This window comes from Pongo abelii, chromosome 10, assembly GCF_028885655.2.
Source record: "Pongo abelii isolate AG06213 chromosome 10, NHGRI_mPonAbe1-v2.0_pri, whole genome shotgun sequence".
NCBI lineage: Eukaryota > Metazoa > Chordata > Mammalia > Primates > Hominidae > Pongo > Pongo abelii.
The window spans coordinates 31,462,334-31,489,858 of record NC_071995.2 but is presented as its reverse complement, the minus strand read 5'-3'; positions in this window follow the sequence as shown (position 1 = coordinate 31,489,858).

Sequence of the window (27,525 nt, the reverse complement as noted above, 5' to 3'; positions counted from 1 at the left end):
CCGGTACCTCAGATGGAAATGCAGGAATCACCCGTCTTCTGCGTCGCTCACGCTGGGAACTGTAGACCCAAGTTCCATCCGTGTGTTTTGTGTGTTCCTTGTATGCTGAAGCACACTGCCACCTCAGGGCTTTTGCACTTTCTGCTTGCTCTTCCTGTAATTCTCTTCCCCCAGATATTCTCCAGGTTGTGTCTCCTCACCTCTGCCAGGTCTCTACTTGCATGTCTTACCTCATTGGAGAGGCATTTGTTGTCCACTCTATCTAGAAAAGCAACCACTTCTCCCTAGCCTCACTATTGCTCTTACCCTGCTTTGCCTTAGTAACACTCATTGCTAACAGGCATTATATATTTGCTTATTTTTTTCTCTCTCCAATACAGTGTAAGCTCCATGAGGAATATCCCTAGCCTCTAGAACCGTTTCTTACAAACAAAGTAGACAATAAACGTTAGTGAATGAATGATTGTTTTTTGTGAATGTTTAGTAACTTTTCTAGATAATTATTAAGGCTGGTCTGTAATGTTTTTGTTTATTTGCTTAGTGGAGGTATGAATTCTCCTTGCTTATATTTCCCAATCTGTTTATCATTTCTTCCTCACTCTTAGGAGAAAAACAGAATCAGAGTGGGAGGTCCCTAGAAAAGGAGATTCCAGGCAAAGGGTGGAGCTTGTTCAAAGGCATTAAGATGACAGTAGCTACAGTACAGGGGATGAGGGGGAGAGTGTTACAGTAACCTCATTGTTGATGGGGAGAGGTGGGCAGCAGCCAGACATGGATCTTTGTAGGCCAGACTATGAAGTTTTCATTTGAGTCTAATGAGTTGCAGAATTTTAAGCACAAGCTTGGGATGATCTAATATAAGTTTTTAAAAGCTCACTCCGGCTTTGTTGTGGAAAATTTGTTGTAGGGAGTGAGAATCAGAATAGATAACTGGCTAGAAGATGTTTGTTGTGGTCGAGGTGAGAGGTGGTGATGGCTTCAGTCAGGTAGTAGCAATAGAGATGATGTGTAGTAGACAAACTCAGTATATGATTTAGAGGAGGAATGGAAAGGACTCAATGAAGCATTAATGTGTAGGCTGAAAAAAGTAAGGAATTGAGGAAAATTAGCAAGGCAGTGTGTGTGTGTGTGTGTGTGTGTGTTTGTGTGGAGGAGGAGGAGGAGTAGTGGTAGCTCTCCATTAAGCCCTTTCACTCATTCATGCATAGACACACATACACACTTACCTCCACATCAATACACTCACACATTCATATCAGTACACACCCACACTTTGGAGGCTTCCATTAAAGGAAGAGATGGGCTCATCAGTCACTATTTTTTGTGAATCCTGACAGTCCACCTTCTGGACTTTCATCTAGGTCACATTCTCCATCTTGCATATAGGGATTTTATGAGAGATTTTGATGAATGACTTTTCAAAATTAAATATGCAAACATATTTATAGCACTTCCTAGTTTAATGGTCCTATTTTAAAAATGAGATTAGTTAAGGCTTTTTTTTCCCTAAACCCATATTGGCTTCCAGTGTAATCAGAGATCCTTTTCTGCTCACAAACCACTTGCTTAGTAATCTGTTCTACAATGGTTTATCACTTTGTGTCATTCTTACTCATTTATGGTTTTAGAGTTTACTTGCCACATTTTAGAAAAATGGGAAAGTTTTTGAACTCCAGGTTTTTGGCTCCTCTATTTCTCAGTGATTTCTTATAGATTAAGTTCAGCCATCTCAAACATTGTGTGAGGTATTTCACATAGTTATCTCATTACTGCAATTACTCCATGTTTGACAGTTTCCTTTGCTATTTTGAAATCTAGTTAAGCATGTCAGACATTCTCTTCTAATCTATTACAGAAAAAAAGATCTATGCAGAGTGCATGTGCACATTTTTCAATAGGATGCATACGGACCACCAGAGGTGATATATGCCTTCTTGACATCACTTTATGCAACTCATAAGAGTGTAGTAATAGAATAATGATACCATCTCTCAAGATGACTTTTATTTTGCATAAAGGCGATAAGTTCTTTTTCACCTTTTAAATGAAAATGACATTATGCAATCTAAAGGTTTGGTCCTAATTATTGTATCTGTGGGAATAAGTCATGTGCATCAGGATGTGACCTATGGATGCCTCGTTCTTCTCCGTTGGGTATTCTTCACTTTGTTCCCCTCCTTTATACCTTAGCTTTCAATGCCAAAAAGAAACATGTGAAATGAGCAGCATTTAGATGTCAGAAAGTGGGAAGTTGGTACTAGTTTCTTCTGCCTTTTATTTGCAAGGGAATGAACAGCAGTGTTGTATGTAAGACTTAAAGAATCATTGCTTTTTCTGATCATAAAAAATTGTATTTGTAAAAATTTAGAAAAATTCAGAAAGGTACAAAAACGAAAATAAAACCCATGTGCAATCCTACCATTGTTAACATTTTGGTGTATATTCTCATTCTTTATTGACGCATGCATATATATATTTAATGAACAAGTATTATGCACACATATTTATATATATATATTTTTACTGAGAGACAGACTGTAATACTGTTCTGCTACTTGCTTCTCAAACTTAATAATGGATCATCAACATTTCCTTCTACAATTGAATTTATACCTGATTTTATTACATGAGCAAGGCCTTTAAGACTTTCTCTCACTCAGTCATGTCTTTTAAAAACAAAATGGGAAGCCCCTGCATTGCGTTGCATAATCTCCTTTAAAATACTTATATAATAAAAATATATTTTTATGTTAATAAATATAGTTGCATGTGATCATTTTAATGGTTGGAAATTTAGTTTTATGTTTCTAACTTTTTTGGTCTCATAACTAATGTGGTGAGGCACATTCCTGTACATATATATCTTTATGCATATACCTGGTTGTTTCCTTTCATCAGAATCCTGGAGGCAGAATTACTTAGTCAAATATTATGTACTTTTAAAAGCTTTTGACACATATTGCTGTATCCTCCTCCAGCCTGGACATCTACCAGAGATTGTCTGTTTTCTCTCACTGTGATCATGAGTGTGAATGTATTTTAAACAAACAGCTTAGTAAGTCTGCAAAGTTGAGGCTGAATTGAAAAAAATAGCAACAAGGCAGCTGCAGGGAGAGGGCCTGGAGGGAATGGAGCCTAAGTTCTGAGGGCTGGAGCCTCGCCTTATCCTTCTCTCTCAGCTGTTGTCCCAGTGCTTTCCGATTCCAAGCAGCTCTCCCTTCCTTTCCCTTGGAGGAATGCGATGCTCTCCCCGTGTCTTAAGGGACTTCCTACTCATTTTGTCCACTGCCTTTTTCTCATTTCCTCTGGTTGGGCCCTGTGGCAAGGGGGTGATTTCACATTAGCTCTTAAGAAAGCTGGGTTACCTCAAAGGTATGCCGACACACGGTTGGGGCCAGTCTCCCTTCAGAGCACTGGCATTAGACCCCACCCTGTATTTCCTTTCTCTAGCATTTGGTATGTGCATGATTATTTCAATTTATTCCAGTGGGAATGGAAATGCAGTGGATAACAAGATCTGTTTTCCATTCTCATTAGATTGATCTGCCAAACTATAATCTGTGCTGTTCAGCATTCTGTAGGTTCTAAGTTATGCACACTTCAGGTATTTAGAACAAGCCTACAGCATCTGTAAACTCAGACTTCCACAATTTCAAATGACTTGGCAAAGAGGAAGTGTTTGCATAGTAAGAAAAGCAAGTTGAGGTCAAGGCGGTAAAGACATCAAACGACTGTTTCAGTTAAATGGCTTGGAATGTAGTCGGTATAGACAACTTCAGTGACCTGTATATGTTGTCTTATCTACTCCCATCCCCTACTCCCCGCCATCTGCATGTACATTTCTTCTATTATATTCTGTTAAGAATCTCAGGCAACCTTTAGAAGTCTCTTTGTTCTACATTTCTATCTTAGGAAATTTTTTAAAAAGAGACTTGAACAATAGGTTTCTCTCCTTTTTCTCTTTTCCTTTAGTTTTTTTGTGATCTTAGAATTCAGCTACTCAGATCACTGGAAGTTTATATTAGCAGGCTTCTAATAAAAATTTCAATGCTATGGTTTTGCCTATTCTTTTAAATCTCAGTTGTAGCTCATAAGAAGCCTTTTGATTCTCTGAAGAACCCTTTGTGGGATGGTAATTAGGTGATGCTACAGATACACATGTAGAAAGTTGGTTCCTGGTGACACCATGGGTGAGAGGACACATTCCCCAGGATTTGTCCCAATTGCAGATGTGATCACAGAAGAATAGGCATCATGATTTCCACCTCATCTCTGGTCACTGTGACTCTGACCCACAGCACTGCAGGATTTGAATATTCAGCAGTTTAGGAAGAACCTGTCATTTCTTCGGTGCTCCAGAGCACAGGACTTGGATTGCATTTTATGTAGAGTAAGAGGAAGAACTGGGTCAGCGCCTGCCTACTTGCTGTTTATACGAAACCAAAGTTTCTCAAAATAGTGTTGTTATGCATTTCCCATTATTTCTCACATTTGGTTCAGTACAAAAAGTGATATTTACTCAAATATATAGAAAAGCAGATGTTGGAGGTAATTTTTAACTTATTAATCGCGTAACTTACCATTATAAATAATGGATTCCCTTTGCTTTCCTCATGGTATTTATTGGCATTCTCTGAACACAAAAATCACATATTCTGTTTTTAGCTAATGTATTTTCATGTAGTAAATATCATTTTACACTGCTTAGCAACTCTCGTGCTGATGTGCACTTGTGACAAAACTGGCTCCAAGAATCCCGGACTTGATGCTTACTATAGGCTAGGAAAGATAGTGGAGGGGACGGTGAAGAGGGGGAGGTTGGGATGGTTAATGGGTCCAAAAAAAGAGAATGAATGAATGAGAGTTAGTATTTGATAGCACAACAGGGTGGAGAGGGGGAGGTGGGGATGGTTAATGGGTTCAAAAATAGAATGAATGAATAGACGTTTGTATTTCATAGCACAACAGGGTGACTATAGTCAATAATAACTAAATTGTATGTTTAAAAATAACTACAAGAGTATAATTAGATTGTTTGTAACACAAAAGATAAATGGATATCCCATCTTCCATAATGTGATTATTACACATTGCATGCCTGTATCAAAACATCTCATGTACCCCATAAATATATACATCTACTGTGTGCCCACAAAAATTAAAAATTAAAAAAAAGCTACAAAAAAAGAATCCTAGACTTGCTTTTATTATGGTGATGCTTGGTGCCTTGTATTCTTCACACACTAAAGCGGAAGTATAATTGGAATATGGAATAAGAGCAAAAATAAAAGCTAAATTGATCTTTTTTTCTTTCTCAAAATCAAATGTTACACTTGAATTGAAATAATTTGTGGTGAGCAGGAAAAAATAAAAAAACTCCACTAAAGTAGTTTCTTTATCTGCTTGACAGCTTCCCTTTATTAGTGTTCAAATTGCCTTTATTGTACCTCCAGGACCAAATGCTTTCCAATTCACCACCATTATCATTATAAGTAAGAATCCAGGCCACTGTTGTTATTGCAGAATTATAAGACCTTAGGTGTTTTAATCACCAAGCATCCTTTGAGTTGCCTATCATGCTGTTACTATTCTTGTTCTAAATTTATGCATTTTTTTCTAATTCTTCCTTTATATTTATAGTGTTTTTAATGCAAAACTGTGAATGCTCTGATGTGTACCAAAGTTAGCATGGTATTCTTCAAACTAGAAGGACAAAATGATGTGGCCTCTGCATTATATTTAAAGTTATTGAAATATAAGTACAATTATGTCCTGGACAATGACACAAAGTTATTTGTCTGGAAAGTGTAGATATTCTGGCTCTATGACCTTCCTTTGATGGTTCGCCAAGTCTGATTTTTGTTCTTTCCCAGTACCCACTGCCAGTTTATACTAAGTCAGCTGGGATATGCTGAGGGTACATAGGGACTTTACAAGGGACACATGGGTGCAACAGTTATTTTTTTAAAAAAATATTTCCAGTGCTTCATCTCCATTTTCCTAAAATTACTTGAGCATATGCCTGTGATTGTGACATCAAACTAGCTGTCTTTTTTCTCCTCCCTTCTACAATTGCAGTTCTCTCAATTTAAAAACATAAGGCATACCTCTCATTTGGAGTGGTATTGTGCCACAAGTTTAAAAATTGCTGAGGCACCAAACAAGCACACAATTTGCAATATTGGTGCCAGCAACTCCACCTTTCTTAAGGCACCAAAAGCCAACATGGACCTTTGATCTTTCCTGCCATATTTCTTATAAGGGGAAAGCATAGAATTAGAAACAAGATGTTTTGACCCATATCAGTGTTGGCATGAATGGAATTCATTCTTGAATAGGAATTACTGAAAATGTGTTTATTTGAGCTTAAAAAATGAAGGCAGCCCTTTTTTTTCTAACAGAAAGAAGTCTTATTTGGCCAATTGACTTGATAATGCATCTTGATAATGCCAGTTAAAATATGTGGCAGTTATTTTGCATAAATTTAATGAGCTAATCCACAGCTCCAAGAGTTTGATGAAAACATAGTCCAAGCCTATGTGTTGGGAGACCATATTCCCTGAACAGCTCTCGTTCCTGTACAAGCTGAGCCTTCTGATAAAAGGACATATTTTTAAATAGCAAACAGCTTTGGAAGCTAGAGATAGTGTATCCCTCAGGAAAGATTGAGAAACATACCTCCCCTCTCTAAATACGTTGGTTAAATAAGGTGCTTTTAAGTAAAAACAGTAACAAGTATAAGCCATAATACTTAGTTAAGTTTCGATAAAGCCTTTTTTTATGTATTTCCCAGAAACAGAGAAGGTGAATGACTCTAAAGAACAGAGTGGCAAATCATTTTGCAAATATGGTGGGATTCCAATTACTTACTTTCATCAAAATGGAATGGGGATCTAGTAGGTTGTCAGCTGATACTTTAACAAATATGTTTTATAGACCATTAGGTAATTTTTGGCTTACAACATAAAAGGAGTTCAAAGAATTGAGTCATTGCTATGATACAACACCACCTTCCACTTTTAATAGCTCATGTAAACCAATGGTCCCCAGATTTTTTGGTACCAGGGATTGGTTTTGTGGAAGACAAGTTTTCTACCGGCCAGAGTTGTGGGGGATGGTTTTGGGATGATCCAAGGGCATTACATTTATTGTGCACTTTATTTCTACTATTGTTACATTGTAATACATAATGAAATAATTATATAACTCACCATAATGTAGGCTTAGAGGGAACCCTGTGCTTGTTTTCCTGCAACTAGACAGTCCCATCTGGGGATGAAGGAAGACAGTGACAGATCATCAGGCATTAGATTCTCATAAGGAGTACACAGCCTAGATCCCTCACATGTGCAGTTTACAATAGAGTTTGTACTCCTATGAGAATGTAATGCTGCTGCTGATCTGACAGGAGGTGGCACTTGAGTGGTAATGCAACTGATGGGGAGTTGCTGTAAATACAGATGAAGCTTTGCTCACTTGCCTGCCACTCACCTCCTGCTGTGTGGCCTGGTTCCTAACAGGCCATGGAAAGGTACCTGTCCATGGCCCAGGGGTTGGGGACCCCTGATGTAAACAGCACACACAAAAACTAAAAGTAGAGTTGATTCTTCAGGTTTTCTTCCTGTAGCATCAAGTAACAGTGATCTCAGATACAAGAATCAACATCTCCCTGGCACCAAAAAACCTCAAAATATGCAAAACAGCCTGCTATGGCCTGAATGTTTTTGCCCCATGTTCCACCAAATTTGTAAGTCGAAACCTAATCTCCAAGGTAGTAGAAAGAGAGTCGTTTGGGAGCTGATTAGGTCTGGAGGGTGGAGCCCTCATGAGTAGGATTAGTGCCCTATCAGAGAAGCCCCAAGAGCTGTCTTTCCCCTTCTACCACATGAGGACACAGAGAGAAGTTTCCATCTACAAACCAGGAAACAAGCTCTCGCCAGACAACATCTGCTGGCATCTTCATCTCGGACTCTGATAGTAAATTTCTGTGGTTTACGAGCTACCCCATCTGTGGTATTTGGTATTTTGTTATAGAGACTGAATAGACTAAGACACAGCAACAGCCATCTTATTAAGAGGTGCATATTTTATATGTAATGTTTATTTATCAAAATTATAATATATTTATGTTATAATGTATTAATAATAAATTTAATAATAATTTAATCCAAAATAATTTTTAACACTTATAAGGTCTTATGGCCAAAGGGAAAATTAAATGTATGTGCATATTTTGATGTAGAGAAATGGGAAAATCAACAAAAGAATTTCCAACCTGAAAATGTTTATACTAAGGCAAGATGCTAAAGGAGAAATACAGTGAGGAAAACAAGAAGGGTATAAAATGAGCTTGTTCATATTTATGTAAACAGAATATTGATTATTATTGTGTTTAGATACCATTGGATACATATGATGAGTAATATCATTGTTTTATTTTGTAATGCCAGCACTCATGATGTATGGGATGGCAATCACATTAACTAATTAAAATTATGATGAAAAACTTCAGATATCGATCTAAAGAGGTGAAATTTAACAATGTTTAAAACAATAATTTAGGAAGTATATGAGGAAAAAAAAGGCCAAGATCACTATTTTAAATGCTATAGAATGTCCAAAGACATTCTGCGTAGGCAGTGTTTTCCTTTTTAAAGTGTAGTCCATAGACAGTAATATCTAGTGAGGGGTATGTTTTTAGTCTGGTTAGGAATCTGTGTTAACAGTAATATGGGGACAATTACTGGAAAAAAGAAAATGAGTAGGGCAGTTACTGTCCTACTTCAAAGCACGCAGAGAGGGAGTACATAAAACTGTAGAGAATATGGGCAATATGATCACAAACTGATAGAATCTAGGTTGGAGACTTAGAAAAGGAGAATATCCTATTAGTAAAATGACCTTTCAGAAAGACTTCAATACATTTTGCCACTAATTGAAAAGAATCCATGCAAACAAGATAAAAGAGAAAGGTAGTCTGAGAGTTATTTAGAGAAGGATGTTAAAGGCCGTTTGCATTCATAAGAGGATGGGAGAGGTGTAGGAAGGAGGTGAGAATATTTGTCTAAAGAATCACATTACACTAGGAGATAAAATACATAAGATTCATTTAGTTTGACTCCACGTTTCTGAGAAGGAAGACATGAAATAGAAAAAAAGGTGCATTTTGTGGGTGACAAAGGAATGGAAAGACATATGTGTGTACACACACAGACACACACACACGCACACACACAATTATAGGGAGAAAGGGAGTATTGGAAAGTATCTCTTCTTTGTTAAGTGTTGAACAAAAAAATAAAGACCACAAATAATACTGGATTTGATGGCAAATTTAAATAGGTTTATTTTCAACTTAGATCAACATATTGTTGTGATATAATTAGACATTTTATCTTCCATATTATTTATACATTCAACAAATAATGAATAGCTGCTGTTTGCAAGGCACCCTGCTAAGTGTCAGGGTATATGTGGACACGCACAGTCTGCTCCCTGCCCATAAATTCCTTCAAATCTCAGAGAAAAGCACAAAGCATCTGAAAAGCTTCAGGAGCAAGCAATATGTTATGATACAAACAAGAGGAACAATTTTCAACTTGGATAGGCAGGGAAAAATTAATTCATTTACTGCTTTGCACAAATCTTCATGTGCACATTATACTGTGTTTGGGGAGTGGGGTGTAGCCGTGACTGCATGGAAGGGCATGGAAGAGTTTGCTGATTGTGCTAAGGCCACATGAAGTTCTCCATGGTGGTGGTAGCAGCCTGCAGTTTGAGGCAAAAATACTTTTATGCCCATTTGATATGCATTTTTCTACTATCTCGAGTTAGTCTTTTTGTCCTTCCCAACACCTCACAATGTAGCACTTTGTTATAATATGATCAATCAGCTTAGCATGACATTCAAGGCTTTTCATGGTGTGGTTCCAACTTCCCTTCCAGCTCTGTCTTCCATTATCCTCCCTCCTTTCATTCGTTTCATCTCTTGTCACTTCATGCTTCCCCTCCAGAAACACTCTGAATTGTTTTAGACCTCTGTTCGTTTGCTCTGTTTCTTTGCCTGGAATGCACCTTTTTCTGTCTGGCCTTGAATGTGTGTTTCCTTCACTTCTGCTTTCTGAAATCTTCGTCATCTGTCCTTAAGTCTTAGTTCACAGGTCAGTTCTTCTATGAAGCCATCCAGATCCCCTAGTCAAAATTACTCCCTTCCTTCTATGTCTTCCCATAGCACTTAGTCTTCTTTATGATGTATGCAGTTTCCTGGTGTCACAATTTAAACCCATTCTTGACTCCTCATTATCAGATCTTAGACTTCTTGCATATTACTAGACAAATAGGAAGTGCTTTAAAAAGTTACTGTCCACTGTAATAAAATACTCATTTATTGAATCTGGTGATCATGTCCAGTAGGAGGTGCAGTGGTTTATTGCTAGAACCTTGTTTTTCAGAAACTTAATCCCATATTCCTAGAGACCCCAGAAGAACATGGAACACAGGGCAGATGTTCAATAAATGTCTAGAGCTTGTATCTGAATGTACACATGTGGATGAAGAGCCCAGACAACTCCTACTCAGCATCATCACTTACATGATAGTAGAGCTGGCATCAGTGTTAGCAGCTCTGAGACTTTCTTTTCCTTTCTAGTCTCTGTTTCAAAGGATGCTACATTCCTTATGGCAGGTTACATTGGGCTGGCACATTCTTCTGCTGCTGGGACTTTCTGACAGTGCATAACCAGACTGTGGGGTGAGAATCAAGGCTTCAGGGAGCCATTAAAGCATTAGTTACGTTTGCCCTGTTTGAGATCGCCTCATTCCAACATGCTGGCCCCAGCAGCACTTGCAGGTCCTGGTGTTAACTGTGTTCTGTATATCCAGATGAGTGCAGCAATGAGCGTTCACCCAGGCCCAAGCACCTGGCTTTGTTTCAGCACCTCATTGCTCACGAACCTGGTTTTCTGTTGAACCTTCAGGAGACCCTGCAGAGGATACTGAGCTAAGCGCTCTGGGAACCAGCTGACTGAGCAGATCCCAGCCTCACAGCTGCTCTGCTCATAAACCTCACCTTACAGGCTATGAGTCCAACTGGGTCTTGACACCATAGTGACACCACACTCCCCTCGCCCATCTCCTTCCAATCATGCCAGCCTTCCTGATTTCTGAGTTCCTCTTAGATTGACGGATCAATGAACTGTGTGTCACTAGCAGCAGTTTTATGGTAATGGCTTTCAGTCCAATGAAAATACTCAGCTATGGCCAGAGATTTCCTGGTTGTTCTAATTATCTATTACTGCATTCCAAACTACCCCCAAAACTTAGTGGTTTAAAAGTATTTTATTGTTCCGGTGGTATCTATGATTCTGTGGATCAGGAATCTAGGCCTCTGGAGGGATGATTCATCTCTGCTCCCTGCTGCATGGTGCTTCATCTGTGATGCTTCCAATAACTGAGGGCTAGAACAAATGGAGCTGGTGGGGAATAGTTGGCCTCCTTATGTGGAAGGTCAGGCTAGTTAGTCCTCCAGGACGAAGGAGGTGGAACTTCCTTAAGTACCACTCTGTTAACTTCTGGGCCTGGAAACTGGTGCTACTTTCATTGTATTCAATTGGTTGTGAGTCTTAGGGACAGCCCAGATTCCAGGGATTGAATACTGGGAGGAGTTGGTTCACATGGGCCTCTTTAGACATAAGTTTCACAGTGATATAGGTTGGTATAGAATTTCTCTGTGTATGTGACTTGGTATCATACATAGGTGTGTATATAATTAAGTTAATTTTATATAGATTTATGATTAATAGATTTATTACATAATTTAATAAAGTTAACTAAAAGCAACTTCCATTTAAACCTTAAATTAATAATATAATTTTGACAAGCTACACAAGCAAAGCTATCTCTTTGCTTTGTGACCCTACCTACTTAACCTGAAAGGGAACAGAGAAGAAAAAGTCACCAATACTTATTGAGCATTTCCAAAGCATCCTGTGATTTTTTTATATGTAATTCATTATTACATATTTTTATATGTAATTCATTTTTTATATTTAATTCAACCATCACATGAGCTTTCTGATATTTACAGACAAGAGCATCAAGTAAGTAATTGCATAAATGGCCAAAAATTCTTTTCCTATCATCAAGAGAGGGATTCTGTTTCCCCAGCCTTTGAATTTGTGCTGGCCTTCTACCCTACTTGGTCCAGTAGAATGCAGTGGAAGTGATGGTGGAGAAGTTCTGAGTCTGGATCACAAGAGTCTGCACACACCTATTCTCACTCTTTGAACTCTGCCACCACAATGTAAACAAGCCTGGGTCTCCTGCTGGAGGATGAGATGAGAGATCACGTGGAACAAAGATGAGCTGTCCTACCTGAAGCCCCAGACATCTGAGAGAGACAAAAATCAGCAGCAGTAATGTAGCAGTGGATAAAAGATGCATGAGTGAGCTCAGAAGAGACAGAAGAGCCACCCAGCTGAACTCAGTCCAAGCTGCTAACCAACACATAATGTTGTGTTAAATAATTTTTTTAGTTACTAAGTGTTGGGGTATCTTATTATCCAGTAAAATCTTACTGGTCCATGAAGCTCAAAGAGTTTAAAGTAAAATCTTATCATATGTCTTCTTTGTTAGATCACATGACTAACAAGCACTGAAACTTTGTAATTAATAATGACAACTACTTAGAAGTGGAGGATGCCCGTAAACCTTGTGTCACATTCACTGAGTTGAGCACTTGTGTAGTTGTGCACTTCGTTGTGTAATTCTACATGAACTGATATGGGCAAGATTGAATTTTTAAAAGATTTAGGCAGGGTATAGCCTCTAAATTAAAGACACATTTACAGAAGTTTGGATTCGCCCAGAGTGGGCATGGGAATTTTACTGACCTGGCAAGCACATTAATTTGTAAGTGTTGATGATATACTTTGGTATACAACACACTTGAATGCATTTGTTGTTTTCTTATCACTGTTTTAAAATTGAAATATATATTCTTAAAAATGTGTGGAATGTCTGGGGCACATCAGAAAGATCTAATGTTCCTACTGAAAACAGTTTAAAACCTTTTGATCTGAAATATTAACATTACTTACCATAGAATGATTTGTACCTGATTCTAATTTTTTAAGACTAGTTCATAAAATATCAACCAAAAATTTCAGCTTGCTTTCAGTGTTTGATGCAATTATCCATCCTATTTTACTAAGTGTTCGAGGTTTCAGAAAGCGTCTGGATAGGGGAGGTGGAGGTTGGACTGTTCACCTTCAGTGGAAATTTATCATGTGCACCTTTACTGTGCTTCAGGCTCTGTGATGGGCATTGGCAGGCTGTCTAAGTGACATCTTCCAACCAGATGCCCTTCCCTGCTGTGGGCTGCTGCCTTTTCATGCTCAGATGAGAGAAGGTGATGACTGAAATTTGTCATCACAGGTGCATTTGACCCATCTGCGATGCAGGTGATGGGAAAGTATTGATGATAGAGTTTTCTGCAGAGTTTCAGTATCAAGTGGCCCAGCAAATGGGTAAATTGTGTTTGAATCTCCATTCACAGCTCAATTGTGAACTGCTTAAATTGTCTGTGAACTCAGGGTCTGGCATTAAGCAAATGACAGTAATATCAAACTGGTAGGATAATGCTATTTTCATAGGTGATCAAGCCACTGGATACTTTGAGAGTAGCTAGCTCATCCAGACTGCTTTTGCCTTAACTTCTACCCAGATCATCCACAACAGATTGAAGCAGCTGGCTATTTGCAAAGCAATTGGCTACATTTTATGACTACAGGACTACAGAGATGACATGCTAGCCTATTTGACACCCATTTCCTGCCCATAAGTTAATTAATAGAGCAAAGCAGGACTGTTTGCTCACCCCCAGGGAGAGAACAGGTAGTAACCACTCCTGCTTCACTGAGTTAGCACTGATGGCAAAGAACAACCTGATTAAGGCCAATGGTTTTATTTTGGTTAATGTTGTGTTTTGTTTATTTAAAAAATCCATGAGGGTAGATAAAAGATTTTTTTTTTCTGCTTCTATAGCAATGCATAGGCAACATGATGCCAGCCAATCACTTTTTAAAAAAGTGCTAGTACTAGATAGCTTTTCATTTTGTGGAGGCAAAGTGAGGTTGATGTTTGTCCCTAAAACACTTTTTGCCATTTCAGCATATCAAATACACCACATCCTAGAGCTAGAACCACATAGGTTTCACGTTTTAGCAGGACTAAAAAGTGTATCATACTAGAAAACTATAAGGTGTAAAGAATTGGGAGCATAATTATTTAAATAATAACAATAGCAATTGTAGCATTATAATTGTATGTCTTTATGGTTTTGAAAGTGCTCATATGGAGAATATGCCATTTGATGGTTTGCCTGTGAGATTAACACTTTATAGTTGACGAAACTGAGGTTGGTGTCTGGGAAGCCGACTCTGAACTAGAGTCTAGTGTGCCAGTGTTCACTAAGGAGTGTCCTTGGGATCAATACCTATGCAAGGGAGGAATGGGAAGCAGGATTGTGCCAAGGGAGAAGTTGGCATGTGATGTGGGCCAACTATTTGGCCTAATGACAGCCTGGGCTGACCCCACAGAGACTCTAGCTAGAAGCACCCTGCAGAGCTTCCCTGAGTTGTGTTGAGATGCCAGGCTTTTATTTACCTTCATCACTGGACGTGGGCCACCCTGTGAAGGAAGGTGGTCTTGGGGGAGGCAGTGCTTTGCTGCTGAGGCAATCGCTGAATAGTCTGACAACTAAAAGCTATCTGCCAACAGCACTCTCAGCAGCGGGTGAGTTCTTCACTGGAGAGAGATTTGGGCAGTTAATTCCTCCTGCTGCTTGAATTCAGTTTTTTTTTTTTTCCCCGAGACAGAGTCTTGCTTTGTCGCCCAGGCTGGAGTACAGTGGCACGATCTTGGCTCACTGCAACCTCTTCCTCCCAGATTCAAGTGATTCTCCTGCCTCAGTCTCCCAAGTAGCACGGATTACCGCTGCATGGCATCATGCCCGGCGAATTTTTTGTATTTTTAGTAGAGACAGGGTTTCACCATGTTAGTCAGGCTGGTCTTGAACTCCTGACCTCATGATCCACTCTCCTTGGCCTCTCAAAGTGCTGGGATTACAGGTGTGAGCCACCGCACCCAACCTGAATTCAGTTTTTCCTATTTATTTTGGGACCAGCTCTATCAGGACTCCCGAGGACTTCTTCCTGGGGAAACTTGGAAGAAGAAGGTTAGCACAATGAAATGATAGCTCCACTGCTGAAACTGGTCCTAGGGCTACAACTGCTACTCATATCCCTTTCCAAGTACCCGTTCTAGATTCTTCTTACATTCAGCTAGCATCTTTGCTGGTCCTACTGGCTTACCTAGTGTTGGGATCCAGATCCTATTCACTGAGGAATCTGCGCCCTGATCACCATGCCCTTATAAGGCCCAGGTTGCTTCACTTGTCCAATTACAATAAAAATTAGCCAAAGATGTTCCAAAAGGTACCCTGTGGATTGATCGGACACCAGACTTATTCCTCTCTACATCTATTGTGTAACAGCAACCCTACCTCCTCTCGTTGATCAGGAAATATTTCTTCTGCTAGAATGGTGACTCTTCTTGCCTGCTGGTCCCTTGTCATAAGAAATCTGAAGTGAGTAGGCAGCAGTCATGGTTTATAATTCAATAGGATTCTCTGTGTATCCTTTGGCAAAAGTGATCTCTATTTAGGAATCAGAACCTCTAAACCTTCAGAGCCCAGATTTATGAAGAGAAAAGCACAAATTTCTCAAGCTGGTCCCTGGGAGTGATAGGAAGTGGCGTTGCTCCATTTCTTATCCCCTGGTGCCTGGACTCATGTATTCTTCCTTTTGGAGATACGGCACCATATAAAATACTTCAATTTACCATGTGTACTGCATCCTGAAAGGTGATGCCCCAGACTGTAAAATATTGCATCCCCAAGTATTGCTTCAACTATGCCTTTAAAAGGCTGTTCTGACAGGGCGTGGTGGCTCATGCCTGTAATCCCAACACTTAGGGAGGCTGAGGCAGGTGGATCACAAGGTAAGGAGTTCAAGACCAGCCTGACCAAGATGGTGAAACCCCATCTCTACTAAAAATACAAAAAATTACCCAGGCGTGGTGGCAGGCGCCTATAATCCCAGGTACTTGGAAGGCTGAGGCAGAGAATTGCTTGAACCCGGAGTTGGGGGGGGATGTTGCAGTGAACCGAGATTGCGCCGCTGCACTCCAGCCTGAGAGCCTGAGTGACAGAACGAGACTCCGAAAAAAAAAAAAAAAAAAAAAAAAAGCCATTCCAATGCTATGTTCGGTTGGAAGCTTCTGGTTGCTGTGTTTTGTGATATGATCAGTGAATCCCATTGTCATGGGTCCACTTTCATACCTCCTTTATTCAAAGTGTGTGCCCTAGTCTGATGCAATGCTATGTGGGATCCTGTGCCAGTAAATCAGACATACCATACGTCCTATGGGCAGGAAAGCATAAAATACTTGTCTATTTTACTCAGAATGAATTTCTTGCCTTTTCAGAGCAGAAGGAATCTGCTGTAGTCAGCTTGGCACTACAAATTATTTGTCAGCTTAGTTTCCTTGAAGTCATGTGCTGTATTAAAGACTCATTGTTGGTCTCTGTCCAGGCAGGTGGATCTTTTGCAGTGGTAGGAGCTAGATTGCCCTTAGCTGGACTGTTGGACCCATGCTATTAACTGAGCCTCCATCCCTGCTGCCTATGCTCTCTCCTATGCTCACCACATCAGCACTGGGACAGCTGATTATAGAGGCTCACTGAAAACAACGAATTTTTTTATTTATTTATTTATTTATTTTTTTTAGATGGAGTCTCCCTCTGCCGCCCAGGCTGGAGTGCAGTGGCGCAATCTCGGCTCACTGCAAGCTCCGCCTTCTGGGTTCATGCCATTCTCCCACCTCAGCCTCCCGAGTAGCTGGCACCCGCCACCACACCTGGCTAATTTTTTGTATTTTTAGTAGAGACGGGGTTTCACCATGTTAGCCAGGATGGTCTTGATCTCCTGACCTTGTGATCTGCCCTCCTTGGCCTCCCAAAGTGCTGGGATTACAGGCGTGAGGCACCACACCCAGCCTACTGATTAGTTTTTTAGTGCTCTTGGGTGGGCACTAACATGCAAATTTAGGTCACACTTCATACCCACTTCCATATGTCCCTACCCAAGACATCTCGTCCTTGATTTTCCAATTTTGTTTTCCTTCCAGGATCCTGACCAGTCACCCAAGCCATTTTCACTCCCCATAATTTCATATATATTCTAACCTTGGGCACTTTTCTTCAATACAAAGTGGATAACCAGGTGCACTACGTAAAGTGCTGCTCCTCATTGGGAGGATTTTCTCTGGCCACTGTTTATCAAGGGTACCCCATAAGTGAGGCTATAGCAAAGCTTCCATCTGTGGAAAGGGGTAGCTTTCATTTCTTAGTCCCCATTATGATAGTGTTCACTTCATTGACTAAGGACTTAACATGGGTGTTGTACCTACCTATCAAGTATGTTTATTCTAACTATATATTCAGGGATTTGAGAAATGATCACGAGGTGGGGCTGTGGATCCAGTGGAATCACTATGAACAAAAGCATGGTAGGATTCCACGTATTACCTGGCTCTCATTACCCCCATTCTAAGAGACAGGCCATGATGATTCTTCAGGACTCTAGGTACCCATGTCAACTCAGACCGTTTCCAGTGGTCCTAAAAATATTTGTATCTTTCCCTAGCATGAATGGCCATAGGCCCCCTTAGGGAAGGACCAGGGCAATAAATTCTGTGTACACTTGGCTGTGGTATTAGAGGGTATTGGAGAGCTCTTTCCTTCTGCAGACCTGCCCTCTTCCTCAGTCAATGGGTTCTCTGTACAAAAACCTGGTCATGTCTGGAAATTCTGCAAAAGATTCTGACATTTTATAGGAGACATCACCCTCAGACTCCTCATAATCCATGCTTGATTTATTTTGATGCTGCAAACTGAACCATATTGTTGTTGACTGACCATCTATTTGACCTCTAGGACACTGTCTTCTGTTAACCATCCCAATAACTCTCCTCAAGTCCCCCTGACTTCAGCCTTACTACTCAGTATTATAATTATTCTCACCTGGATTTTGACACCTCAGTGTTGCTAAGTAGCCTCTACTGCTTCAAGATGCTATCTTCTGCATTGCAGTCCATGAGCTTAGCAGTGTAATGGTCTCTCCTCCCATCAGCCCTGACCTGCCCTCTCACTAGTTTGCTCCTATGGCCCTAGCAAATTGTACACCCTCCAGGCCTTCCTAAGAAACATAATCATCTGGTGGGTTTTCAGGCCTTATATTGTATAACCACTTCAGTGTGCCTCTTCTTTGAGCCTTTAAGCCACTTTCCACCATCTGTCCTCCAATTCTGACTTTTTCACCTCATTTAGCATGGGTCTTGGCTTTTTCCATGCCTTTTGGAGCCTTGCTAGTAGCAAGTTCACTCCATCTCCTGGGGTCTTTGCCAAGGGATTAGGTATTGTTTCCCAGGAGAATACTCTCAAATTAATCTTTAAAAAATCCAACCTTATGTTCTGGTCTTCTTGACCAAGCTCCCTCAGAATACAATTTCATGTATACCACTGTTTGTCCAAGCTGGCTGGAACTTGCAGCAGCTCTGGCAGAGTCTCTTTTTTGAGGAGATATATATTATCTACTAGAGGGGAGAGCTCTTTGTATCATCTTCAAGCAAGGATAGGAGAAGTGTTAGTTCTGGATAGGTAAGAATGGGCTGCTTCTGTAGCTTTCAGAGAGCTCTGGGGACTCTGGTCTGGGGATCTAAGATTTTTGGTGGGCCTCAACTGAGATGTTTCATCCAGTGTGTCATAGTCCCATCCTTTTCCAAGCAAGGATCTGACCTTGGCATAGTAGCTCTTGCTTGGATAGGAGTTTAACTTTATTTAGGACTCAGCTGCTCTGGCAATTACATCCTGGGTCTGGTCTTCAGCTTTCACTGCCTTATCTGCAAGGGTGAAACCTCTTTGTAATCTGTCAAGGAAGCTCTTTGGCTTCACGCATAACTTTTAATCAGTAATTAATCACTCAGCTACTCATCCACCCCACACACACTCCCACTGCTGCCTCCTCTGTAATATCTAGCATAGCAATAGCCAACTAATTCTATTATCATTGTAGCCACTCTTTGTCCTATATATCTCGGACACTAGCTAATATACTTCCTTCCACTAGTATACCATCCCAATTGACCACTGCTGAAAGTTTTAAGAATTGAATTGCTGCCCTATGTCAGGGGCTATCTGTGCATTACCTAGCACCAGAGAGAGGTCCTTTTTGCTAGCTGGGCATGGATCCATGATCCAGCTCCAAAACCCCATCTTAGGACACTTTTTCCTGGGATCATTTATGGTACCAGGTGTTGTAGATTGGGTCCCTGAGAGCAGAATCTGCATGTTTCACCTGCATGATGCTTATGGTAGAGTGCTCTTGAAATCAGCAACACCTCTACCTGCCCTCATTACTCAGTCATTGATTGTTAGCCACTCTGGAAAGAGACATAACCTTGGGATGTGACCTTGGATGAGGCAGTGCTCTGCCATTGACTCAATCTATTTTTTCTTCAGAGACAGAGCCTCGCTCTGTTGTCCAGGCTGGAGTGCAGTGGCAAAAATGTAGCTCACTGTAACCTCAAATTCCTGGCCTCATACAATCCTCCCGCCTCAGCCTCCCTAGTAGCTAGGACTACAGCCATGTGCCACCGAGCCTGGCTCCATTGAAGCAATCTCAAAAGAAGCCATTAGTACTCCCAACAGCTGGGACAGCAGGTCCTATTGAAAGAAGTTCTGGGTGCGCACCAGTGACCACCACAGTGACTTATTCGCGGGGCGTGTACCCAATAGCTCTGTGGTCATCTTTCTGAACTTTCGAGGGCACAACTGCTCTTCCTAAAACTGCAAGCTCCTAAGTGTGGTTAGCAAACCTAGGCCATGCCTGCAGGTGTTTCTAACAATTGGCTGGTACAAGATACAAAAAGAGAGGAAGAGAGAAATTGGGGATGGGAAAGAGAAAAAACAGAGGCACCCCACTGACTGGAGCAGTGATCTAGGACCACATGGGGCCAGTGAGGATGCTCGCCCCAGGATTATCCAGATTGGCTGGTGTTGGCTCTCAATAGGTAGGTGCTGCCCTGAGATCTGTTTCCGTGATAACTTGGTATGAAGATTAGGTGTAATCAAGACTTTCAAAGATTCATCCTGTAGCCTGCATGATTTGCTTCGCTGCAGATTGGTTTCAGATAATTAGTCACAGAGATAAAGCTATTGTGTTTGTCACATGTCGCAGTCACATTGATGTAATTTATAGCTTAAGATTGACCAGTGAAAAGTTGCTACACACACATTTTCTGCTTCTAACTATTTATGCCTTGTGCCCACATCCTTGCCCTCTCCAGAGTCTGACATGAGTTCTCTTTAGGGCTTTCTTAGAGCCCCCTTTGCCTTCCTAGGGTGGAACCCCCTGGTCAGGTACTTCAGTTGCGACAAATGTACCCAAATGAGCGATCTACATCAGGGGTTGCTGCTTACCTTGGAGTGTGTTTACTTCTTCCAGTGATGCTGCTGGAAAAGAAGCTGCCCCAAACGGTTTTGGAACTTGCGTATTGCAATTCCACAGAATGTCAGTTTGAACCCCATAGGCAAATTGTTACTTTATTGTCATACATTATATTCAAATTAAATCACAAGTTTAGTAGCCCATTTAACTAAGAAATGTACAAAGCATAGGGATTTTAATGTGAGGAGTATTAATAAGAATGTCATGACTAAGCATATTAGAAGTCAAAGCACATACTGAGAATTCTTTTCCCTATTAAATCCATAAATAGTAACCATTTGACATGCAGACTCTAAGTTAGTAATTATAAGGCAAATGCACTTTTTATAATTTTCTTTACATGGCTAATTTATTCTCCTACCTTGTCAGATAAAGAATTTTACCTTTAAATATTCCTCTTTTTTTCTTTTAAACATTTCCCACTTCTTTATTCTCCTTGACAGGAAGATGACAGCAGCTCTATTGAATGGCAACAAGCTGGGATATGTCATTAAATTTTAATCACCTTCCTTCCTGTGAAGCTGATAATTGGAGATCATTTAATAGAGCCTGCTGCTCTGTTGGCTCTTTGAAAATCCCTCACAAAGGAGTCACATGTAAAAGGCAGAGTGCAGTTATCACTATAACCCAAGTTCATCTCAATCATGGATCTTATGCCAAATGCCCCAGTACCCAAATGCCACGAGCTCAAGCACCTCCCATGGGCACATATTAGATTTTCTTTCATTTCTTTCCTCTTAACCAATGAAACAATTGTAACACAATATAGAAATTGGTAGGCCAGTTTTACTCATCAGAGACCAAGCTTTCCTCTTCTCAAAGGCACCTTCTCACATGAACTCAGAAGTTGCCTCTAGGCTGTGCGTTGGAGGGGGAAGGGGGTATATGAGAACTTTCTGTATCTTCCTTTCAATTTTGCTGTGAACCTAAAACTGCTCTAAAAAATAGCCTTTTAACGTGACCAAACAAAGCTACCTCCTAACTCCCTTCTGCTTTGCTCACTGACAGCAACGGGTGTGACAACTGACTACAAACGCTCTCTTGCCTGGTCCAGCTATTTTAATTTCATCAGTGAATTACTGTTTCTCATGGTCTTGTGACTCTTCAGCCAATGTCGCTTACACTTTTTCTCTTTTTCATCCCATCTCTGTAGAACTAGGCTTCTTTTTTCAAAGCTTCATCCTAACAAGCTTCCAAGTCTGTGGAAGGAATTACTTTGCTGATATGTAGCTTAAAAGGCTCAAAGCTCATTTTCCAATTCTACACTCTTTAAGAAACTTTCAGCCCTCACATTCAGCATCTCTGCATAAGTGGGAACACTCATTCACTCATTCTTCCCTCAGCCATCCATTTGGCATATATATATTTTGTGTATGACACACTCTTCCAGTATTAAGGATATAGCTGAGAATTAAACAGGTATGGTTCCTGTTGTTGAAGAGCTAATAATCTAGTGGAGAGACAGAATCACATAAACGGGTACATGAATACTTGATTACAATTATGATGACTGCCATAAAAAAGCATGCAGCATAAGAACATGCAACAGGGATATGTGACCAATATGATTAATATTTCTTGAACAAACATGTGGTACAGCTTCTTAAGTACCAGGGCGTTTTGGAGGCACTTAAGTATCTTGTCATGTAACCAGCACAATGGCCCTTTGGGACAGATAGCATAGATCTCATTTTACATATGAGGTAACTGAGGATCCAAGAGGTTAAACCACTGACTGAGGTTCCAAAGCAAGTAAGTGGTGGCATTTTTGTGTGTGTGTCTGGAACATGTACTTTAATCATTAGGCCATACATTAGGCAGGTTGGAATTCAGAGTCCTGGCTAGGAGTTATTTTAGGTGAGGAGTCAGGTGGTGGACTTCAGAGGTCATTTTCATGTTTTTTCCCCAAACATTAGCAATTTCAGAGAGTGGGATAGTTAGATTACAACAGGTAGCACTGTTGAAACTGGGACAGAGGTTCTCAAGGTTGTCACATTTGTGGGTAAGGAGGGCACCTTCCTTCTTTTGAAAAGAAGCATTCATAATTTTGCATGTAAATGTCAAAGTATTCATGAAAATGTTGGAATCTTTATTTTTTTTTTTGTATCAGGAGGTGGATTAATTGAGCTTAGTAAAAAGTCTGAAGACTGATATAGTTTAGGAATTAAGTTCTCTGACTCTACAGTTAGCAGGCCCTGGTTTAAATCATGACTCTAATATTTCTTGGGCAATTTTTTTAACTTCTTGCAGCCTCAATTTCTTCATGTGTAAGAAAACAATGACAATGATACTTTTTCTGGGAGAGGTGGCAACGACTAAAGGTGACAGTGCTTATTCAAACCCTGAATACAGGGCTAACCATTCAACAGTGGGACTGTAGCATTGTTATCTCTGCTTTGCTATTATTCCTATTATGTTCCTGAAAGCATGGCTTAGTCAGCTTGGGCTGCCATAATAAAACATCATAAACCGGGAGCCTAAAGCAGCAGGAACTTGTTTCTCACAATTCTGGCATCTGGGAAGTCTAAGATGAAGGTATTGGTCCATTTGGTTCCTCTATGAGGGCTCTTTCCTGGCTTACAGACGGCTCCCTTCTCCATGTGCTCTCATGAGAGAGAGAGAGAGGGAGAAAGGCAAGCTTCTGTTGTCTCTTTTTTTTAGGAGCACTAATCGCATTGTGAGGCCTCCACCTTCACGACCTCATCTAAACCTAATTCCCTTCCAAAAGCCCCATCTACAAACACCATCACATTGGAAAAGTTAGGGCTTCAACATACGAATTTGGGGGATCTCAATTCAGTCTATAGCAAAGCATGAATACATTGTGAGAAATGGTGGATCTGAGATTCCGAGATACACAGTTTGGGAATGACGTGATGAAGTGATGTAAGGGTTTTTTTTCTGCTATTTTTGTTGCTGTTGATTTGTGAGACCTGTTTCTGAGCAAAACCCTAGGGTGAAATTATATTGAGTTCATTACCCTAAAGTGGACACAAATCTGGCTGAATACATTATTAGGTAAATAAAATAGGGTTACAGATATCAACAAACATGAGGAAAATTCTTTTCTACTTATTTCATTTATTTAGTTTACTAATTTTATTTTCTTTGTAGTGATTGACTTAAAAGTAGAATTGACTATACTAGAAACCCTGGACTATGGGTGTACAGAGCTCTGAAAGAAGTTTAATTTATATTATTACCTTTCCCCTGAGAAATGTCTTATATTTAAATACTCTTTGCCCATCCTACTAATATGTCAAATTAACCTGCACAATGTTTTCCTTTAACATTCTAGGCTCAGGGATTTCTATATGAAGCCCTATCTTTATTTTCTTTATTCTTGATTTTTGTATGTGTGTTTCACACTTCTATGACAGTCATCACAGTATGCATTCAGATGGTTCTTGGTTCAGTGAGTTCATGGATATTTATTTTTCTGTGTTGCAGGGTCTCTCACATACTCTCATTTAACAATATCTGTGGAGTGCCTGTTATGTGTCAGGCTTCACTCTATCAGCTGGGTAGATAGAGCAATGCAACAAAATACTGCTCTCTTGGAAGTTAGCTGATTGATGATCATGACGTTTTTACTTAAAATGGGCTTATTCTTGGCCTTTTGTGTGTGAAACATCGGTTAGATTATCACTCGGTGAATCTCAGAAGTCTTTATTTATTTTAATTACCTCATACAAAACCATGCAAATCAAGTTACTGAGACAGGGCTGGGTTTAGAGAACAATCTCATGTTTGGCACCAAAGTGAAATTGTAAGGTATATAAAATTAAGGGAGATGAGGAGGCATACAAATATTTCGGATAACACTGTTGAAATGAGTAACTACACTCAAGTGGCAATTTAGTATTTCATTTTCATATACCTTATGCTTTATTCTTCCTTTTCAAAGTAGAGAACACTGCATAAATGATCCTCATATGGCTTAACCTCCTAAAGTGGAATGTTAAGGTGTTATTCCATATGAGAGTGCTGATATGGTTTGGATCTGTTTCCCTGCTCAAATCTCATGTCGAATTGTAATCCCCAATATTGGAGGTGAGGCCTAGTGGGAGGTGATTAGATCATTGGGGTAGATTTCCCTTTTTGGTGCTGTTCTCATGACAGAGTTCTCACGAGATCTGGTTGTTTACAAGTGCGCAGCACCTCCCCGCTCTCTCTCTTGCTCCTACTCCGTCCACGTAAGACATGCCTGCTTTCCTTTCCCCTTCTGCCATGATTGGAAGCTTCCTGAAGCCTCCCCAGAAGCAGAAGCCGCCCTGGACAGCTTGCAGATTTGTGAGCCAATTCAATCTCTTTTCTTTGTAAATTACCCAGTCTCTGTGTGTTTTTTTTTATAGCATGCGAGAATGAATTAATACAAGTGTTTAGGCCGGGCGCGGTGGCTCACGCCTGTAATCCCAGCACTTTGGGAGGCCGAGGCGGGTGGATCACGAGGTCAGGAGATCGAGACCATCCTGGCTAACACAGTGAAACCCCGTCTGTACTAAAAATACAAAAAAATTAGCCGGGCGTGGTGGCGGGCACCTGTAGTCCCAGCTACTCAGGAGGCTGAGGCAGGAGAATGGCCTGAACCCGGGAGGCGGGGCTTGCAGTGAGCCGAGATTGTGCCACTGCACTCCAGCCTGGGCGACAGAGCGAGACTCCGTCTCAAAAAAAAAAAAAAAATACAAGTGTTTAACCTGAAACCAACAATATTTCAGACTATTATTAATGGCATCATATTAGTTACAAGAAAAATTCGATGAGCTAGGATGGTGCAATTTCTAACAAAAAATCTGCGACTAAATAATATATTATTAATAAATAATGACATTTTCTTCTGAAGGAAATTGTTGTTAACCATTATTTCTCCTTCCCTTATTTTAAGCACTTTTCCTTGTTGACTGAATTCCTATGAGAAGTTTCTGATTTCATTCAGCTCCTGCCTGTGAGAATGAAATAATGGAATGCATAGGTGTGAAGTTAAATAATAAGTCTCCACAGACAAGATAGCCACCAGATAAGTGATGTCTGTGGATTCATGTTTGCTTAACATATTAATCGCTTCATTTTAAAGTCTCTTGATACAAATTTAAGCCTACTTAACAAGTAAATGTTCTTAGAACTCAATGTCATAAAAGTAGATCAAATTTCTAATTTTTGAAGTTTTATCCCTTCCCCCCACAGTTTTATCTGTGTTGCTACTAGTTTCTTGGCACTTCCTCTCATTCAGTTTGATTCAAAATTTCCTTGTTTAAAGACATCCAGGAACACATGTTTGTATGAAAATTTTTCTTTTCTTGGGAGGTGAAAATATTTGTCTTCAGTTGTAGAGCTTCTGATGGCTAAGTCAAGACCATTATCACTTAACTTGGGGAAGCAGGAAGGTGGTGGTGGTGATGGGCACCAAGGGTGCAGTCACTTTGTCACAGCATTTGAGTAGTGGCACAAACCAAACCAATCAACAAAACTACCGTCACATCACCTATTATTTGTGTATTTGAACTCTGTAATAAGATGTGTATACATTTAGAATTATCGTTTCTTCTGGATGAATTAACTCCTGTGTCATGAAATGCCTCTCTTTATCAACAATAGTGTTCCTTATTCAGAACATTAAGGAATATTCTGCTATTAATATTGCCACTCCAGCTTTCTTTTGATTAGTATTTGCATGGTATATATTTTCCATTCTTTTAATTTATCTATGTCTTTATATTAAAGTGGGTTTTCTTTAGACAGCATGTAATTGGGTCTTGCTTTTTCTCATCCAATCTGACAATCTTTGCCTTTTAATTGAAGTGCTTATACTATTAATGTCTTTGTTGATATGTTTATATTTAATTTTACCATCCTACTAGTTGTCTTCTATTTGCCCTATTTGTTCTCTGTTCATTTGTTTCCCTTTTATTGTCTTCTTTTGAATTCTTTATGATTCTATTTCACCTCCCCTATTGGCTTGTGTATTTGTCTGCTTTGTGTTGCTTTGAAGAAATACTGGAGGCTGGATAATTTACAAAGAAAAGAGATTTATTTCGTTTACAGTTCTGCAGGCTGTACAAGCATGGCACCAGCATCTGCTTGGCTTCTGGTGAGGCCTCAGGAAGCTTTTACTCATGGAGCAGATATGTCCCATGATGAGAGAGGAAGCAAGAGGGATAACAGGATCTTTTAAACAACCAGCTCTTGCATGAACTAATAGAGCAATAACTCACTCATTATCATGTGGATGGCACCAAGCCTTTGAAGAGGGATTCGCTCCATGACTCAAACATCTTCCACCAGGCCCCAGCTCCAACACTGGGGATCACATTTTGGCATGTGCTTTGGAGGGGACAAATATCCAAACTATATCAGTTTGTTAGTTAGTCTCCTTTTTAACTATTGAATTACACATCTTTATCTTACCACAGTTCAGATTCAATAATATTATGGCCCTCCCCATATTGTGTAAGCATCTTACTATCATTTATTCTATTTCCTCTCTCTTGTCCTTTGTCCTACTGTTCTCATATATTTTACAAAAGATACTGTGCCTATTTTGACTTCAGACAATCATCTTTTAAAGATATTAAAATTAGGAAAAATGTCTTTTATATTTACCCACATTTTTTATTTTCCTGTACCGTTTCTTTCTTTGTGTAAATAGAAATTTCTATCTTATACCACATTCATTCTGCCTAAAGAACCTCCTTTAGCATTGCTTGTCATGCTGGACTACTGGCAAATAATTACTCTCGGATTTTGTTTGTCTGAAAAAAAATTTCATTTCACCCTCATTTTAGAAATGTATTTTCACTAGAAACAGAATTCTGGCTTGACAGATTTTTTCTCTTCAGTTCTTTCATGATGTTATTCCATTGTCTATTGCTTAAATGATTTCTGATAAAAAATTTGTGCT